Source organism: Ambystoma mexicanum, chromosome 4q (genome assembly GCF_040938575.1).
Source record: "Ambystoma mexicanum isolate Mex_15411 chromosome 4q, UKY_AmexF1_1, whole genome shotgun sequence".
NCBI lineage: Eukaryota > Metazoa > Chordata > Amphibia > Caudata > Ambystomatidae > Ambystoma > Ambystoma mexicanum.
In genome coordinates, this window is record NC_090928.1 from 23369558 (window position 1) to 23387773 (window position 18216).

General features: G+C 55.1%; 1 protein-coding gene across 2 annotated transcripts in view; it reads right to left on the bottom strand.

The window, feature by feature from the left end:
• The window catches only part of GPR137B (G protein-coupled receptor 137B), a 694226-nt gene that overhangs the window by 336191 nt on the left and 339819 nt on the right, over positions 1 to 18216 (bottom strand). The gene's annotated exons all lie outside the window — the stretch shown is intronic.

Below are 18216 nucleotides of genomic sequence, written 5' to 3' on the forward strand. Positions count from 1 at the left end.
AGGCTCCAATTCATGTCCCCCAGCACCCCCACCCCCCAGCAGTGCAGGGCACCTGCCAGCAGGCCCTCACTCTCGTCCCACTCATGTCCCCTTGCACCCCCACCCCCCAGCAGTGCAGGCCCCTGCCGGCAGGCCCCCACTCATGTCCCCTTTCACCCCCACCCCCAGCACTGAGGGGCACCTGCCAGCAGGCCCACACTCATGTCCCCCAGCACCCCCACCCCCCAGCAGTGCAGGGCACCTGCCAGCAGGCCCCCACTCATATCCCCCTACACCCCCACCCCCCAGCAGTGCGGGGCACCTGCCAGCAGGCCCCCACTCATGTCCCACTCATGTCCCCCTGCACCCCCACACCCCAGCAGTGCAGGGCACCTGCCAGCAGCAGGCCCCCACTCATGTCCCCCAGCACCCCCACCCCCCAGCACTGAGGGCCACCTGCCAGCAGACCCCCACTCATGTCCCCCAGCACCCCCACCCCCCAGCAGTGCAGGGCACCTGCCAGCAGGCCCCCACTCATGTCCCACTCATGTCCCCTCGAACCCCCACCCCCCAGCAGTACAGGGCACCTGCCAGCAGGCCCCCACTCATGTCCCACTCATGTCCCCTTGCACTCCCACCCCCCAGCACTGAGGGGCACCTGCCAGCAGGCCCCCACTCATGTCCCCCAGCACCCCCACCCCCCTGCACTGAGGGGCACCTGCCAGCAGGCCCCCACTCATGTCCCCCAGTACCCCCACCCCGCAGCAGTGCAGGGCACCTGCCAGCAGGCCCCCACTCATGTCCCCCAGCACCCCCACCCCCAGCACTGAGGGGCACCTGCCAGCAGGCCCCCACTCATGTCCCTCAGCATCCCCACCCCCCAGCAGTGCAGAGCACCTGCCAGCAGGCCCCCACTCATGTCCCACTCATGTCCCCTTGCACCCCCACCCCCCAGCAGTGCAGGGCACCTGCCAGCTGGCCCCCACTCATGTCCCCCAGCACCCCCACACCCCAGCAGTGAGGGGCACCTGCCAGCAGGCTCCAATTCATGTCCCCCAGCACCCCCACCCCCCAGCAGTGCAGGGCACCTGCCAGCAGGCCCTCACTCTCGTCCCACTCATGTCCCCTTGCACCCCCAACCCCCAGCAGTGCAAGGCACCTGCCAGCAGGCCCCCACACATGTCCCCTTCCACCCCCACCCCCCAGCACTGAGGGGCACCTGCCAGCAGGCCCACACTCATGTCCCACTCATGTCCCCCTGCACCCCCACACCCCAGCAGTGCAGGGCACCTGCCAGCAGGCCCCCACTCATGTCCCTCTCATGTCCCCTTGCACCCCCACCCCCCAGCAGTGCAGGGCACCTGCCAGCAGGCCCCCACTCATGTCCCCCAGCACCCCCACCCCCAGCACTGAGGGCACCTGCCAGCAGGCCCCCACTCATGTCCCACGCATGTCCCCTGCACCCCCACCCCCCAGCAGTGCAGGGCACCTGCCAGCAGGCCCCCACTCATGTCCCCTTGCAACCCCACCCCCCTGCACTGAGGGGCACCTGCCAGCAGGCCCCCACTCATGTCCCCCAGTACCCCCACCCCGCAGCAGTGCAGGGCACCTGCCAGCAGGCCCCCACTCATGTCCCCCAGCACCCCCACCCCCAGCACTGAGGGGCACCTGCCAGCAGGCCCCCACTCATGTCCCTCAACATCCCCACCCCCCCAGCAGTGCAGAGCACCTGCCAGCAGGCCCCCACTCATGTCCCACTCATGTCCCCTTGCACCCCCACCCCCCAGCAGTGCAGGGCACCTGCCAGCAGGCCCCCACTCATGTCCCCCAGCACCCACACCCCCCAGCAGTGAGGGGCACCTGCCAGCAGGCTCCAATTCATGTCCCCCAGCACCCCCACCCCCCAGCAGTGCAGGGCACCTGCCAGCAGGCCCTCACTCTCGTCCCACTCATGTCCCCTTGCACCCCCATCCCCCAGCACTGAGGGGCACCTGCCAGCAGGCCCACACTCATGTCCCCCAGCACCCCCACCCCCCAGCAGTGCAGGGCACCTGCCAGCAGCAGGCCCCCACTCATGTCCCCCAGCACCCCCACCCCCCAGCACCCCCACCCCCCAGCACTGAGGGCCACCTGCCAGCAGACCCCCACTCATGTCCCCCAGCACCCCCACCCCCCAGCAGTGCAGGGCACCTGCCAGCAGGCCCCCACTCATGTCCCACTCATGTCCCCTCGCACCCCCACCCCCCAGCAGTACAGGGCACCTGCCAGCAGGCCCCCACTCATGTCCCACTCATGTCCCCTTGCACTCCCACCCCCCAGCACTGAGGGGCACCTGCCAGCAGGCCCCCACTCATGTCCCCCAGCACCCCCACCCCCCAGCAGTGCAGGGCACCTGCCAGCAGGCCCCCACTCATGTCCCCCAGCACCCCCACCCCCCAGCAGAGAAATGGCGATCTCATGACACAAAGCAAAAGTCAACTATGTACATCAACACACGTCCGCCACACAAAGGCAGGCGGTAGCGTCCCTGCACATTAAAAAAATGTGCGCTAACAAAAAGCACGTATATACATACAGCTCTGATGAATGTCCCATACTGTGGCCCTCTAGGACAAATGACGTGCAAAGGGGTACGCGACAAACACGGACACCCGCTGTGTCAAAAATAGCATGTGCGTGTATTTCGGGGGTGCGTGGGAAGTTTCACACGCGATTGGGCCAGGGCGAGCGGGGTATGTGGAATTCAGGGGCTCGTGGGAAGTTTTACATGCGATTGGGCCTGGGCGAGTGGGGTACGTGTATTACTGGGGTGGGCGGAACGGCCACACGCTCGCTGTTAGGGAGAATTCTCTGTTTAGGCTGAATTTCCTAACCTATTGAGTCCCCCAGCAGCTTTGCTGGATTTCTGGAGTTTGTTTTTTTCCATCCTGCCAAGAGTGAGACTCTTTTTCTCCCACTGTTGGACATGTATGTGTGTAATTCCTTTGAATGCCAATGTGTTCTATGGGCTATGGGGTCTTTTACTCCATAGGGTCTCATATGTTTTTCTATGTGTGTTACACCGCACCCTACGTGCCGTAACACTGGGGCGTCCTAGCGGACCTCCACCATAGACTCCATACCCGGGGACTGACTACTGTCTCCCCGGGCATGTAAAGTCACCATTGGCTTTACTAGACCTAAATTTACTAACAGAACTACTACAAACCATCTTATTGTGGACGTACTAGTAGGGGTAATTCGATTACTCCTGGATCTGTTACTCGAGGGGGCACTGTCCCGTCCCCCCTCATCGAGTTTTGGCTGGTGGCAGTGGAAACTACTTGTTATGTCCGACCCCGAACATAACCCTATGGGATTCGTCCCATTGTTGGAGATTAATACTTTTTCTCGTTAATCTCTAACGTACCACCGGTCTACTTATCTTAAATAAGTTTATCGGATGGTATTTTCTGCCAGAACTCGGTTTTTAAAATGGCGTCTGTGTTCGTCTCTGTGACTCCTAAACCAAAGGTTGAGCCCTTTGTTCCACTTTTGGCAGGCCTCTGTACAGAGACCCTCCAACGTGGTGCCATTCTGTCTGGGTTACCACAGGGGTGTGGGAGGCGGTTTAGGCACCCTGGACCGAGTTGCCTTGCCAACTCCGGTCGCACTCTGGAGTGATTGGCCAAGGTGGTGAGCCTCCCCGCTCACCACTTAGCATGTGTTGATTGACAGCTAGGCTGAATGAATCGGGGTTGTCTGCATAAAAGCAGGGCTTTTGGGACTGGATCTTCAGAAGTCGCCACAGGACCTAAGAATCCGACGAGGGTAACGCTGAGCCGACCTGCATGACGACACCTCCGGTGGAGCCCTGCAGAACCGACTCACCACTTCCCGACGACAGAGGAGATCTCCCTGCCGGAGAGTCTCTTCCCCTGACTGGTGGGAACAACCAGTCCCCTTTGCTTTTTATTCGCCTCAGGACGCAGTGGTCGAATTGCCCGTGCAGAGCACCTCGGCAACCGGATAGCCACTACCCCTGTACCGCGACCAAAAGGTGGTGCCTTGTGACGGAGCACTCCGCGGCTGGTCTCTTCCCTGGTGGTGCACCGGACTTCACTTTTCTTCGACGACGAGATCATCTCTACTCTTGGCAAAGACCCGACGTGCATTCACCACCAGGAACAACTGCCCCCGCCGGAGCTGCCCTCCACAACAAGGTACCGTGTCCGCCTGGCTTCCCTTTCGATCGGTTCGAGTGAGGTGTCTTAATCCTCTCCTTTCCGTTGGGTCGCCTCCAAGCTTTTCTCATTTATTGTTCTGAACTGGTTCAATCTGCCGATAACAATTTGCTACAAAGACTTGAAGGCTTCTCCACTAGAGACTTTTTGGGACATATCGCCTTGCCTCTCTCCGAGTGGGCCTGGCCTCTGAACTTTACGCTCTATTGTGATTCCTGCCTTCCTGCCTTGCATTTTGCCCGTGAAGTATTGAACTGTGTTGATTTCGTAACCTGCCTATCTTTTTCTCTCCCGTCCTAACTAATATTAGAGTGCCATCTAGGTTGAGGTATACACCTCTGTCTGTAAATAAGTGGTGCCGGTAGAACCTAGACTTGTCGAAATATTACTAGGGGGATTGATCGTTTCTTCTTCGTAGAGTAATTGTGTTTGATTTGTTTGCCGTGAAAGTGCCATAGTGTTTTTGATAGATGTTTCGTTATAAATAAATACCTTAATATCTTTACACTAAGCCTCCTTGCGTGTTTGCTTGCCTTGCTGTGAAGAATTGCCCTATTTTGTATACTCCACATACTGCTCAACTCTTCTTGAGGGAAGTCTGACTGCTCAGCCACAGCTACCAAGTGAATCTGTGTGGTACAGACTGCTACCAAGTGGGTTCACCGCCAAACACCTGTAGTCCTAAATCTTTTGCAGTGGTCCCAGAGGGAACTGCACAGGTTTCCGCCTAACACTCGCCTACAACACGTATTAATGGAATCGAACGGGGCTAACTCGTGTGCCAAAAAAGACGCGCGAATCCAGAAAGACGTACGCCAGCAGGAAGCAGGCGTACGTCGACCCGCGCAGCATAAAAGTGCACGCAAACAACAAACAAGCTCAGACGCCAGGATGAATATACCGTTCCTAGCAGCAGTGGCTGTGGGATACCGCAGGAGGAGGAGGAGGATAGTCAGGGCCAGAATTTTTACACCCAAAACAATCCTTTTTGGGATGCCTGATGACCAGGTGTATGGGAGGTACAGGTTTCCACCTCACATAATACTCGACCTGGTCAGTGAGTGGGAGGATGACCTCACATCACCCACCCTGTGCTCCCAAGCACTCAGCCCCCTGCAGAAGGTCCTCAATGTACTGCACTTCTTGGCCACTGGATCATTTCAACGGACAACTGCTATAGTGGGGGGGTGTCACAGGCCACGCAGTCACGCTGCCTACACCAGGTGTTGGCCATCATGACTGCACGCCCATCAGTCCGCAGGCACATATACCTGCCCAGAACACCTGCAGAAAGGCAGGCTGTCGTACAGGATTTTTACGGGGTGGCACACTTCCCCAAAGTGCTAGGTGCCATTGATTGCACCCATGTGGCTCTACGTCCCCCCAGGGCATCAGAGCACATCTACAGAAACCGGAAGCACTGGCATTCCATCAACGTCCAGGTAGTATGTGATGCCAAGGGAATCATCACCTCAGTATATGCCAACTATCCAGGGTCCACCCACGACAGTTTCATTAACAGAATGTCAACCCTAAACCGGGACCTAGAAGCTGGGCGGCATGGCGATACATGGCTGCTCAAGTATAAATGCCACAGCACATGCATGCATGTCAGATACTGAGCAATGTCACAACCCCACTAATGATACCCATCACCACCTCCCCAGGGGACAGTGCCTACCCTCTGAGCACCCACATGATGACGCCAATTCGGAACCCCACCACGCCACCCGAGCTAAGATACAACACAGCCCATATTGTAACCCGGGGCATAGTGGAGCACACATTCGGAGTGCTCAAGTCACGCTTTCGCTCCCTTGACCATTCTGGCGGGCAGCTGTTATACGCTCCCCCCCGTAGTGTGCAGGATCATACTGGCAGCATGTGTCCTGCACAACGTTGCAACACGCCGGGGCCTGCCGGTGGACATGGTGGTGCCCCCACATCCCCAACCACAAGCACGGCTGCTGCGCATGGGAGGGTAAAGGGCATGGGGTGAGGCAGCCCGTACACAGCTGGTGGATAATTACTTCAGCTAAAATCACCCCTGTGGAGTGCACACAGCCCTGGCACATGCCAGCTGACAATCAATGATGATGACATAAGGGACAGACAACTGTCACAACCATACCAGCCTGAGATTGGTCATCTGGAAGTGTTACATTGTGTGCCCTACCTACACAAACAACACCAATGCTGTGTCATCAAAAGACACACTTCTATGATGCAAAAATCATTACCCCCTTGCAAAATACAACATGACAACAGTGCAATGTCACCCAACCCCTCCCCAGCACCGCCACCCAACACACCATGGCATGTCATGCTATGTGAGAGCAAACAAAGCAATCCCCCAAACATCACACAAGTGTCAAGGTACAGTGTCCTCAATGTAAACTGCCCACACACAATATGCTCCCAGTAATGTAGAACTAACAACACACATGACCAAATACTTACCAACAATTCAATGCAGCTACACAACTTCAAACATAGCATAAACATGACAGTACTAAGTTAAAGTAGTGGTAGTCTTACAACCTGATCATGCCAGCACATCGGCCACTTCCAACTGTACAGTGCTGCTGCCACGCAAATGTCCAAGTGCACTGCTTACAACATGAACTCCATCTCCAAAGTAGACGGCCTTGTGAAGGCATGAGGAATTAACCTGCAAATTAGGCGAAAGACATGGATGCACAAGCACATAGCAATACTCCATGCAGTGTACAATTGAACAACAATATCCACTAGGAATGTATACACAGTATTGACTACAGACTGCCCACACAGCTCATAGGAGTCCTACGTCACCGTGTAAGTCAATGTCACTTGGGCACACCCTTTGCAAGCCCATGGAAACGGGAACCAGGAGGGGTGTGTGTCTCACGAACCCAAGCATCTAACCCAAACTCAGGACAAGCCTGCATGTGCCCAGCCGGAATACAGTGGATGCCCACAGGAGCCACACAAGGCAACACAATGCAAAAAAAAAAAAAATCTAAAATCAAAAATTACCATGTGGGGGCCAGGGGGCCACGTGTGGATGTTGGGAAAAAAAAACACCTCCATGGGCTCATGGCCTGCATGGCTATGCCAATGTGAGAAAACTGCTGCTGTTGCTATCATCACCCTCTGCTGCTGCCACTGGAGGTGGTGCTGCCACAGGAGGTGGTGGTGCAATGGGAGGCAGCCCACGCAAAGCCCTGGTATGGTCCTCCATGGCAGCAAGCTTGCGGGTGTGGAAGGTCTCGTTTTGGAGGATTATAGTGCGGAGATCCCCATGCAGCACCTGACGTGATGCACGGATCTCCTCCCGAGTTGCCTGCATCTCAGCTAAGAGCGACCGTGTGAGCCGCTCCAGCTGCTGTTCTGTCCTCAAGTTAGTGGAAGCCTCAAGAGTCTCCCTGAGGTGATGAGTTCTACCCTCAGGGCTTCCCTGTGGCCCTGGGACTCTATTGATATTGATTGGCGTAGAGTCTCCAGTGCCGCCCGTCTGTCCCTGTTGGACGCCAACATGTCCTCCCTGTGTGATTGGCAAATGGAGTCTGTTGCCTGCTGTAGTAGCTCCATCTGTCTGTCAGGGGGGACAAAAGGAAGTGGCCACCCTCTCCATTGCTTGAGCCATCATCTCAACTGATGCTGCCTGTTGGGTTGCCATATCGTAAATGGATTGTTCACATGAGGTATTGCCTGGTGGCGTACGGCCACCGCGTCGGCGGGTACCACACCTGTTTGGGACAAGGCGATCTGTGCCTTGCTGTGCCGGCACTGCCTGAGGCTGCAGGACTGCATTCCCCCTCTGATCTGCTGGCCCAGGAACAGGATCAGATGTTGTGGAGTGTGACCCTGCATCCGTAACCACCAAAGGCGGACTTACCAACACTGACATCCCCATAGAGGGCTCTACCCCTGGTACAGGTGGGTTGGACAGAACAGTATTCCTGCCAAAAACACTTACCTGCGACGCCACATAGGTCTCATCATCCGAATCAACACCTGAATAGATGTCTGGGGAGGTGAACCCAGAGGCACCCATCGATAGAATGTTCTGCAGCAAGATTGGGTTCTCACCCACCACCACACCACGTCCCCCACTGGTGCCCGGTCGTGCCTGAGATTCCTCCTGGGTCTGCAGTATCTCCTCAACCTCAACAGCATCAAGTGCGTCATCCCCTGCAAAAACATGAAAGACAAAAAATTGAAACAGGAGTTAGCACCATAGGACACAAATAGGCCAGACAAGCTACAGAACCACTACATGATTTACACGATTTACACATGTCCCACATGACTATAACCCTCCCATGCATGCACTGTCACTGAGTTTGAAGGGACCCAAAAGGCAGACACTGATGACACCTACATGGAAGAGCAACACATTTGCTGCATGCTGGGTAGCACTGCCACCACACATTGGCCTGTGAGTGGCATGTCCAATACACATACATGACACGTGCCATCAGACAGATGGCATGTACCATAGCCATGGTACATTCCACAAGTACATCTATATGTCAGTGAATGAATACTGTCAGCCATCCATGTGAGATGGACATGATGAGATGGAAAATGCTACATAGTGTGACAAAATAGGCATGTGCCACACACTGCAACACATCCAGTGTCCAAAAATACAGTGATTGCAGGCCGATGTATACATCAATGGTTTGTCACTTCAACATGACAGGAAACAACTATCATGTTCCACATTCAAACAGGCCCCAAAAATTCATGTGATCAGGCCAATACTCAATTAGCCTGAATGGTCAAATCATTCATCTAACAAGGTAACACATGTGGTCCAATGTGGGGTTCATCAATGACAGAAGCATTTCTCAAATGTGACAATAGGGCTGAGGAATGCGTAGCCAAAGTGAGAGAATTGAAACAATCAGCCTGAACGAACACTGAAAAATACAAACAATGTTGTTGCAAGATGCCACTTCAAGGGCAACTGCCATAATGTTGAGCCAAATTACTAATGTGGGCAGAAGGGATACTGTCACACCCAAATCCCAGGCCGCTGAATGTTTTGGATGAAGCACATGGGTGACCCATAACACTCAGGCACACAAACCCTCACCTGGCACTCAATCAGAACCCGTCACCCAAACAACATACACATGCATTACACACACATGCATGGGCACTCACCGGACAATGCTTCATAATCAGGTGGTCCTCCCACACCTTGGGTCTGTTCCTCTGTGACCAAGGCCCCAGCAACAGACTCATGTTCAGTGATTTTGTTGTCCTCTTGTGGAGACCCACCGCCAGTCACCAGAGTAGCGGCATGATTTGAGGCCAGCTTCTTCTTTGCTCTGCGTTTCAGGTCAATCCACCGCTTGTAGCAATCATCAGCTGAGCGCCTCACAAATCCAAGGGCACTTATGTGGTTGGCGATGGTCTGCCAGTGTGCCTTACGTTGACCAGGTGTGGTCTTGCACCCTGCAGTCACCAACATTTCATGGCTATGTGCTGACACATAGTGCACAAGTGCATCAAGTTCCGCGTCATTAAAGCAAGGGTTCCTTGACGTGCCGGAGTGTGTAGCAGTGTCTGGGGTCTCAGCCTGTCGTTCCAGAGCACCCTTCTTCCTCTTCTTTAAAGGTGGAGCAGAGCCAGAGTGTCTTACGCCGCTCTGGTCAGTAGGGGCAGAATCACCGGTGGACTGGGTAGTAGGAGTGTGGGAATGCACAATGACCATAGTTCTTGATGCAGGCATTGGTTGCTGGGTATTGTTGGCAGGGGGAACGTCAGTTTGATGGACTGGGACTGACACTGTCCTGGCTGGGAGAGTCAGAGCTGGGGCGGATGGAGCTGCAGCTGCCCCTGCAGCCTCCCCACCCTGCATACTTGGGGCAGCAGATGACATAGCTGCCCCAGATCCACGTGGATTGGTGACAACAACTTGCACCGCCACACGTGGCCTAGACTTGCTGACCTGGAAGTCAGCCAGGGCGTCATCCTGTGCCAGGTCAGGTGCCACAATGGGCTGAGCTTGGATGGTGTCAGCCACGTTTCCCTCAACCATGGGGTGGGGGCATGGGTGTCCCTGATTGTTCCTCCACACATGAGTGCATAGGGGCACCCTGCAAATCCCGGCCACGTCCCCTACCGCGCCCACCACGCCCACCTTTTGAGGGTCGGCCACCTTTGCCTCCCTTACCGCTTGGTCGCCTCCCAGCCATGGCACTGATGTTGTTGTGCGTATGGGAGTTGCAGTAAACTATTGTCCTGGGCAATTGGGGGTCAAAGGGGTAGGATACCAGATGGAATACGTACCCTAGTGCTCTAACAAGGCTGTCTGTGACCCCTGGGGGAAGATGACGGATCACGCAACGCACAGGCAGCCCAAAATCAAAAATAAACGTGCACGCAACCCCTCGTAGACCACGTGCGTGAAAAAATTAACTCGCACTACGCTGTGGCACCCAGAAACACAAAAATAAGCGTACGCATAATACACGCAGCCTACAATGACCTCTGAAGGGGAACGCGACACACAGGGCAAGCACAGTTGCTAAGTACGTGCGGAACTCACCGTCTGCCTGGAAAAAGAACATGAAAAATACGCACGTGTGCGCGTTGGCAACACCCCCGCCAAAAGAAGAATTGTACGCTGTCTGAGGAGACAGGACAAAAGGAGAAGTGAACTCTGTTTGAGGAAACAGGCCCAACAAAAAATCAGAAAAGAGCTGTCAGAGGTAACAGGGAGTACGAACTAGAAACGCTGTGAAGTAATCGCGTGTGAATCGACAAGTGCAGATTTCACCCACTCGCTCTCCACGAAAAGCACGTACAAAGAAATGGCGTCCTACACACAGCTTTTAAACCGGCCCACATGTACACGTCAGATACGCGTGTAGGGGGGCGCTGTTGAGCAGCCTGCAAGATGGCCGCTTAGTGTTTGAGCTCCACGCCTAGCCGCCTTCTATCCGGCTACATCTGCGGTTCCCTGCCTGATCCTGTAACCCTGCCTTGAACAAATGACGGCTGCTGCCGGGGGCTCTCTGCACGCCGAATCCCGGCGGAAATCGGACACCAGGTGCCCGTAATCTGCCTACGTGCTACGCGGGCGGCGGCGCGGCCCTGTGCCATCGGACGTCTCCCGAGCGCCCCGGGCTTCGAGTGGGCGCTCGCCACTGGACCGGAGCCCCTGCTGTCTCCGCCTGCCCGCCCCTCCCGTGGGAGGAACATTACTGCGCCGGCCGCCGGGCCGGGGCTGAGAGCGTGGGCTGAGCGGGCCTGCTGGAGTGTTACCGCTCCCTCCGCGATCAAGGAGCTGCTGGCGGTCCATTTCGCTGCGGCGGCCCTGCCTGGATCGGCCCTGCTGCGCGGCGAACTATGAGGTGAGGTCTAGGGGCGGCTGTGTCTTTCCGTCTTCCCAGCGCGATGGCCTGCTGAGGCCTGGATGCACTGTGCGGGGCCCTCCCTGCTGGGGTCTGCATTGGGGCCTTACCCCGCTCCTGAGTCTAAGCTGCACTATACCTCCTTTCGGGTGGGTGACCTGCACCACACCCTACGGACTCTCGCTTGCCTGGTCCTGCTCACCCCTCACCACATCGAGCAGTCCCGCCACTAGCGGTGAACTATTCCGCACCGGGCCGCTCTCTCCGGCTCCGCAACACCTCTACCGCGCACCTCGCCTCCTCAGCGCCCCAACCTCTTCTGGACTGCACGCTGCTCGTTCTGGTGGAGACCACCATGGGGACTGCGCTGGGAGGGCTGCTGGTCCCTCTGGTGAGCCCTACATTTCGTAAATACTCTCAATTCCCACGCATATGGTCTTCTCTCCTCCCGCCTCAGGGGCTTTACCGACCTAGGCCCACTTGGCCACCTCCTACGTGCCCGTAGCAGCACGTGCCGCTGTATCTGGCTACTCTCAGCTTGGCATCTCCCCTCTCATTCTCTTCTACCGACCATGTCGAATCGCTCTAAGAGCGGCGCTAGAGGGGGGGCCATGGACAAATTTACGAAGGCGGTCCCTCGATCCGAGGGGGGCCACACATCAACTACGCCGGAGGAACCTGATACCGAGCTGAGTTCCGGGGCTCCATCCCCTGATCTCACTGCCATGATGGAATCGATGGCCAAAAACTTTGCCTCCTTTCATGAGAAGCTTGACGACATTAATGCTAATGTGGCCTCGCTCAAAACACTTGTCGATCAGGCTGGCTCCAGAATTACGGAGGCCGAGAATCGGATCTCGACCAATGAAGATGTGATACACACACTACAGGACACTGTGGCTGCCTTGTCGCGCGACATGAAGAACGTAAAGGCCAAATGCGACGACTTGGAATCCCGCTCTCGTAGAAACAACCTACGCATCATTGGGGTCCCTGAAACCGCCCTGAAGGGTCGAATGGAGGAGGCGGTCGAGCGTCTACTTAAGGACTTGCTTGGTGACCCGGACCTTTCCCCTTACTTTACTGTTGAGCGAGCTCACCGGGCCTTGTACCCGCGCCCCAAGCCTGGCGATATCCCCAGGCCCATTATAGCCAAGATCCTCAATTACCGGGACAGGGACCTCATTCTCCGCCTGGCACGCGAGAAGGGGGAGCTGCGCTTGGAGTCTAATACCATCCAAATCTTCCCGGATTTCTCAATGGCTGTGCAGCAGGAAAGGCGTCAGTTCCTTGGTGTCAAGAAGATGCTTCGGGAGCGCAAAGTCCCATATGCCATTTTATTTCCTGCCAGACTCAAAATCACCCACAGGGGCAAACTCTTTTTCTTTACCATCCCTGAAGAGGCGGCAAAATTTATTGAAATGGAGATACCGCTCCAGGGGCCTGGCGATGCCATTGCTGATGAAAATTGACGGGGTGTTGGGGAGTGGGTTTACTCGCTGCATTTGCTGTCTTTGTAATTACAATATCTCACTGTGATGGTCTATGCACCCGTTACTGCCTGGGTTGTAATGCCCAGGCCCTAATCTTCCTTGGGACTGAAATGACACTTTACATAAGACCAACATTGTAATGTTTTTGCTGCCCAACTGTTATGTTTTCCTCCCTCAACGGCACCACTACGAGACCCCCTCCTCGTCAAGACCGCTCCAGTTCCCCACTCAGGGGACACATGGGGTAGATGCTATTCGACTGTTGACACTGGTCTGGTAGTTGCGGAACCGCAGGGGCTTGCGCGCTGTCCCCGCATTCCCGCTTGCGGGCGGGGACTTGCGCTAGAGGTCCACTGCTACTGTTTGTTTGGTAACAGAGCCGTTGGCTCTAAGCGTGCTAGTGCGTGGCAACGGCGCACCCCATTGCGATTGCACTGTTCTTCTCTGTTCTGCTGGAATGGGTTGGCCCCCGTTGGGCCCTTGGGGAGTTCTGGCCAGGTTGGGGTTGGCCTATCTTTGGGTGGCTAAGGGTGGGTGATGGGTACACTGCTGATTTACGGTTAGTGGTGCGGGTGGGGGGTGGGAAGGGGGCTGTTTTTTCAAAAGGCACACGAGGTTTCGCAAGGCGCATACTGAGGGGACACAAGCGCGCATGCTGTCTTAACTGCGGGAGCCCACACGGCCACTTGGGTTGGGATGTTCACTGAGGATGAATATTGCGGTTGAATATGGCTACAATTGAAATGCCTACTGTCATAATGTCCTGGAATGTTCGAGGATTGAGCAACCATACCAAAGCCCGTAAGATCATGGCGTATGTCAACAGGCATAACTCTAGGATCCTGCTACTGCAGGAGACACACTCCAATGGTCTGATACCAAGGGCACTGGCCCCATCTTGGGGTCCCGCCAGATTTTTCACTTCCTACTCCACGCAATCTAGGGGGGTTCTCACGCTTATCCATAAATCAATTAAGTTTGGACTTCATAAAAGCTACATCGACCCCGAGGGTCGCTACGTTATACTACACTGCACATTAGTCAATAGGGAATACCTGCTTATCAACACCTACTGCCCCAATGTGGATTCACCGGAATTCTTTGACGCAATAGCCACCACACTCCTGGGTTTTGTGGGAGTGCACATTATATGGGGAGGAGACCTAAACCTTGTATTGGACACTGTCTTGGACAGAACATCCACGATTCCTAGGGCAGTCCCTCGCGCGGCGCGCAGGTTACGGGACCATATGCAATCCCTCAACATTTGTGACGCCTGGAGGACTCTCCACCCGCAGAAACGCGAATACACCTACTACTCGTCTGTCCATGACAGCTCGTCCAGGATAGATCTGTTTTTGGTTTCCGGTGGGGTGATGGGCGGGGTGGAGGGCGCGGGCATTCTGGCCCGCACGCTCTCGGACCACGCTCCAATCACACTGTCCCTGAGACTGGGCACTCCTGTTCCAATGGTCAGCACTTGGCGCTTTAAGTCTGAGGCCCTAAAAGACATCGTGTTTAAGGCCGAAATACTAGCGGATATCGAGTCGTTCTTTGAACTTAACCACTCCATGATACGACTGCCGCGGTTAGGTGGGAGGCCTTCAAGGTATATATAAGGGGCATGTCCATCTCCCGGGAGGCCGGGGTGCTGAAGGCCATTAGAACTGCCCTGGGGCAATCTGAGACCAAATTGAAACAACTTGAGCAACGCGCCACTACCGGCTCTGACCCCTCCATTCTTGCCCAGATCTCTGACGAACTCCAAGTATATAATACACTGGCCACCTCCGAAGTCCGTTATTTCAGCCGCCCCAGGCCGCCAGGAGATATGGGGAGGGCGACAGACCTGGGAAAACGCTTGCGACCCTGGTTAGGGGAGAATTGGGCCGTACACAGATCTCCTCCATCAAAGATCGAAATGGTGACGCTCAGTGGGCGGACCCGAAAATACTAGAGACATTCACTGAGTTTTACAGCTCCCTCTATTCCCAGCCCGCAGAGCACACCGAGCAGCATATGCGCGAACTCCTCGGGCAAATCCCCAATACAGAAATTTCCCAAAAGACTAGGGACCAGTTAGACTCCCCGATCACGTAAGACGAGATAGTGTCGTCCATCTCTAACTTGCCCAAAGGCAAGGCGCCTGGCCCTGACGGCCTTACCGCCGACTTTTATCAGGAGCACATAGCTGTCCTGGACCCTCGTCTGTTCGAGGTATGGAACGAGGCACTACAAGCCTCCATCCTTCCCCCCTCCATGCGGGAAGCGGTAATCACGGTGTTGCTCAAACCGGGTAAGCCTGAAGACGAGTGTGGGTCATACAGACCCCTTTCTCTCATGAACCTTGACACAAAGATCTTTGCTAAAATCATTGCCAACCGTTTCTTGCCAATCATGACGCACCTTGTGCATGAGGACCAGGCGGGCTTTGTCCCGGGCAGGTCCACCTCCCACAATATCAGGAGACTGTTTAATGTCATGTCCCGCATAGATCAAGACGTCCAGGCTGTAGCGGTTACGTTGGACGCCCAGAAAGCCTTTGACATGGTCTCTTGGAAATACATGTAGTTGGTCCTTGAGACAATGGGTGTTGGCCCCAACATGATAGGGTTCATTAGACTTTTGTACACATCCCCTGTGGCGCGTGTTCGTGTTAACTCTCTTACATCTGAGATCTTCACACTATCCAGAGGCACCCGGCAGGGCTGCCCCTTCTCTCCGATTCTCTTCGCACTGGCGATTGAACCGATGGCGGACTATGTACGTTCAAGACATTCTCGCAAGGGAATAAGATTGATAGAGGAGCCTGAAATCATATCCCTATATGCAGACGATGTCCTACTTTACATCAGAGATCCCACAACTCACCTCAATCCCATATTGAGAGACATCACTCGCATTGGTACACATTCCGGCTTTACGATCAATTACTCCAAGTCGGAGATCTTCCCGCTCACTAAAACTACCACACACCCCACTTCTGAATATCCTCTGCGCTGGGCCCCTAACGGTATTAAATACCTGGGAGTACATGTATCCCTCACTAAACCCACCCTACTCACCGATAATTACTCCGCGGTAGCGCGGACAGTTGAGACTAAAATTTCACGATGGCGCACCCTCCCGTTGTCCGTCGCGGGTCGACTGTCCCTGATCAAAATGATCCTCCTCCCCAAGCTCCTGTACACCTTTAGTAACGTGCCCCTATGGCCTGGTAAGGCATACTTCACTAAGCTTCACACGCTCTGCACACAGTTCCTCTGGCACTCTGGTGCGGTGCGCAAGAAGTGGACTGACATGGCACTCTCGTACAGACGGGGGGGTATGGCTGCTCCTGACCTTGCTACATATTGGATCACGGCCCAAGCCCAGTACGCCACCCACTGGTACCCTGGCGCCCCAGGGCGCCCTCACGTCAAGCTGGAACGGCTGGCATCCTCGGGTATTAATCTGATGACCCTAGTGCTGCACCGACACTATGCACCGGACTCCCCCATTGACCCCATAGCCGCGACCTTGTTCGCTTGGTCACACATACTAAGCCCATCAGCTGGGACTTCCCCGTATTACAAGTGGTTGCCCGTGTGGGCCTTCCCACGGCTGGAACCCACGCTCGACGTGGCCTTGACCCGCCACTGGGAGGCCTTGGGTTATAGGGCATTGTCTGACTTCTATCCAGAGGGCAAATTTATAGATCCCCAGACTTGGAGGCCGGGTCACACTAGATCTCCCTTAGAGACCCTTCAATACTACAGGCTTCGCGCTGCGTTCCGCACTATGTGGCCCTCCTTCCCAGATGAACCCCCAGACGACCCGGCTTTAGCGTACATTGCCAACTCGGGCGGGGCACGGGGCGTTGTCTCATCCCTGTATCACATCCTGCAGGATGCCTCCCCTGCTCCGGTTCTTGGGGCGCGCAACAAATGGGCTGATGAGTTGGGTCTAGAGATGCCTGATGGGTTGTGGGAAAGCATGTGTCTCCACACCAAAAGAGTCTCCTTCAACTTCCGCTTTCGGGCCATGCAGTATAAACTCCTCAACAGGCTATACTACATACCCCACAGGACTTCTGGGTTTACTCGCTCCGAGGTGCGCCTCTGCCCTCGCTGCAGGGCCACAGATGCTGATCATCTTCATATGTTCTGGTCCTGTCATAAGCTGTCCGATTTCTGGGATGGGGTCATGAACACACTTAGTGCAGTAACTGAGACCACTATTGATCCCGATCCTCTGGCAGTTTTGTTTGGGGTTTGGAGCACCGAGGAAACTAAACGCCTGAAAAAGTTTTTAGATAGAAGTTGCATGATTGCCAAGAAGTGTATACTCCAGAACTGGAGATGTTCCTCTCCCCCGACCCCTCAGAGATGGTTGGGCCTGCTCACATGGTCACGGAACTGCGAGGAGGAGTATTTGGCTACGCTACCTGCCCGTTCTCGTCCCAAGAACATTTGGAGTGAATTCACCACATACCTCAACAATCAGTCCGAGGCCGCATCGGGGTCTTGTCCATCCCCGGCATCCACCCATGCATTGTGATCTTCTCTTGTCTCCTCCTTTGTTTGCAAAATATTGTAATTATTGTTGTAAAGATGTTAAAGTGGCCCGCTAGCAGCTCTACGAGCCACTCGATTCATATGCTTGTTGTCCCGATGTTTGTACCCTGTGAACCTCTGCCAATAAAAATAAAAGTTTAAAAAAAAAAAAAAAAAAAAAAAAAAAAAAAAAGAAACGCGTGTACGCCGGCGCTTTCCTCCAATTACACGCGATGACACTCGGACGTGCAGTTTTTCCACGTGTGCTCTGTCATCACATGCTATGAGGGAAACGCCCGCGCGTGTAATGTAATTTACGCACCTACGCGCTAAGGGCCTTTGGTCCAATGGAATTGCGTGTGTACGCTGACACGGTTACGCGCTAAGGCCCTTTCCTCGAATTACACGCTGACGTGCAATTTTTTCACGTGCCAAATCACTCCGTATCAAGCTGGCCACGCGAAAACACACGGAAGACCACGCTCCTGACCTGAAGGCCATTTTCCTGCCATTTTCACCTGCCATCTGCTGCTGCCTGTCTGCCTGCTGCCCACGTGCCCTGCTATTTGGTGCCTGCACATCAGCCATCTGCAGGGGTCCAGTTGCTGTGTCCAACCCTGCTGGAACTGAA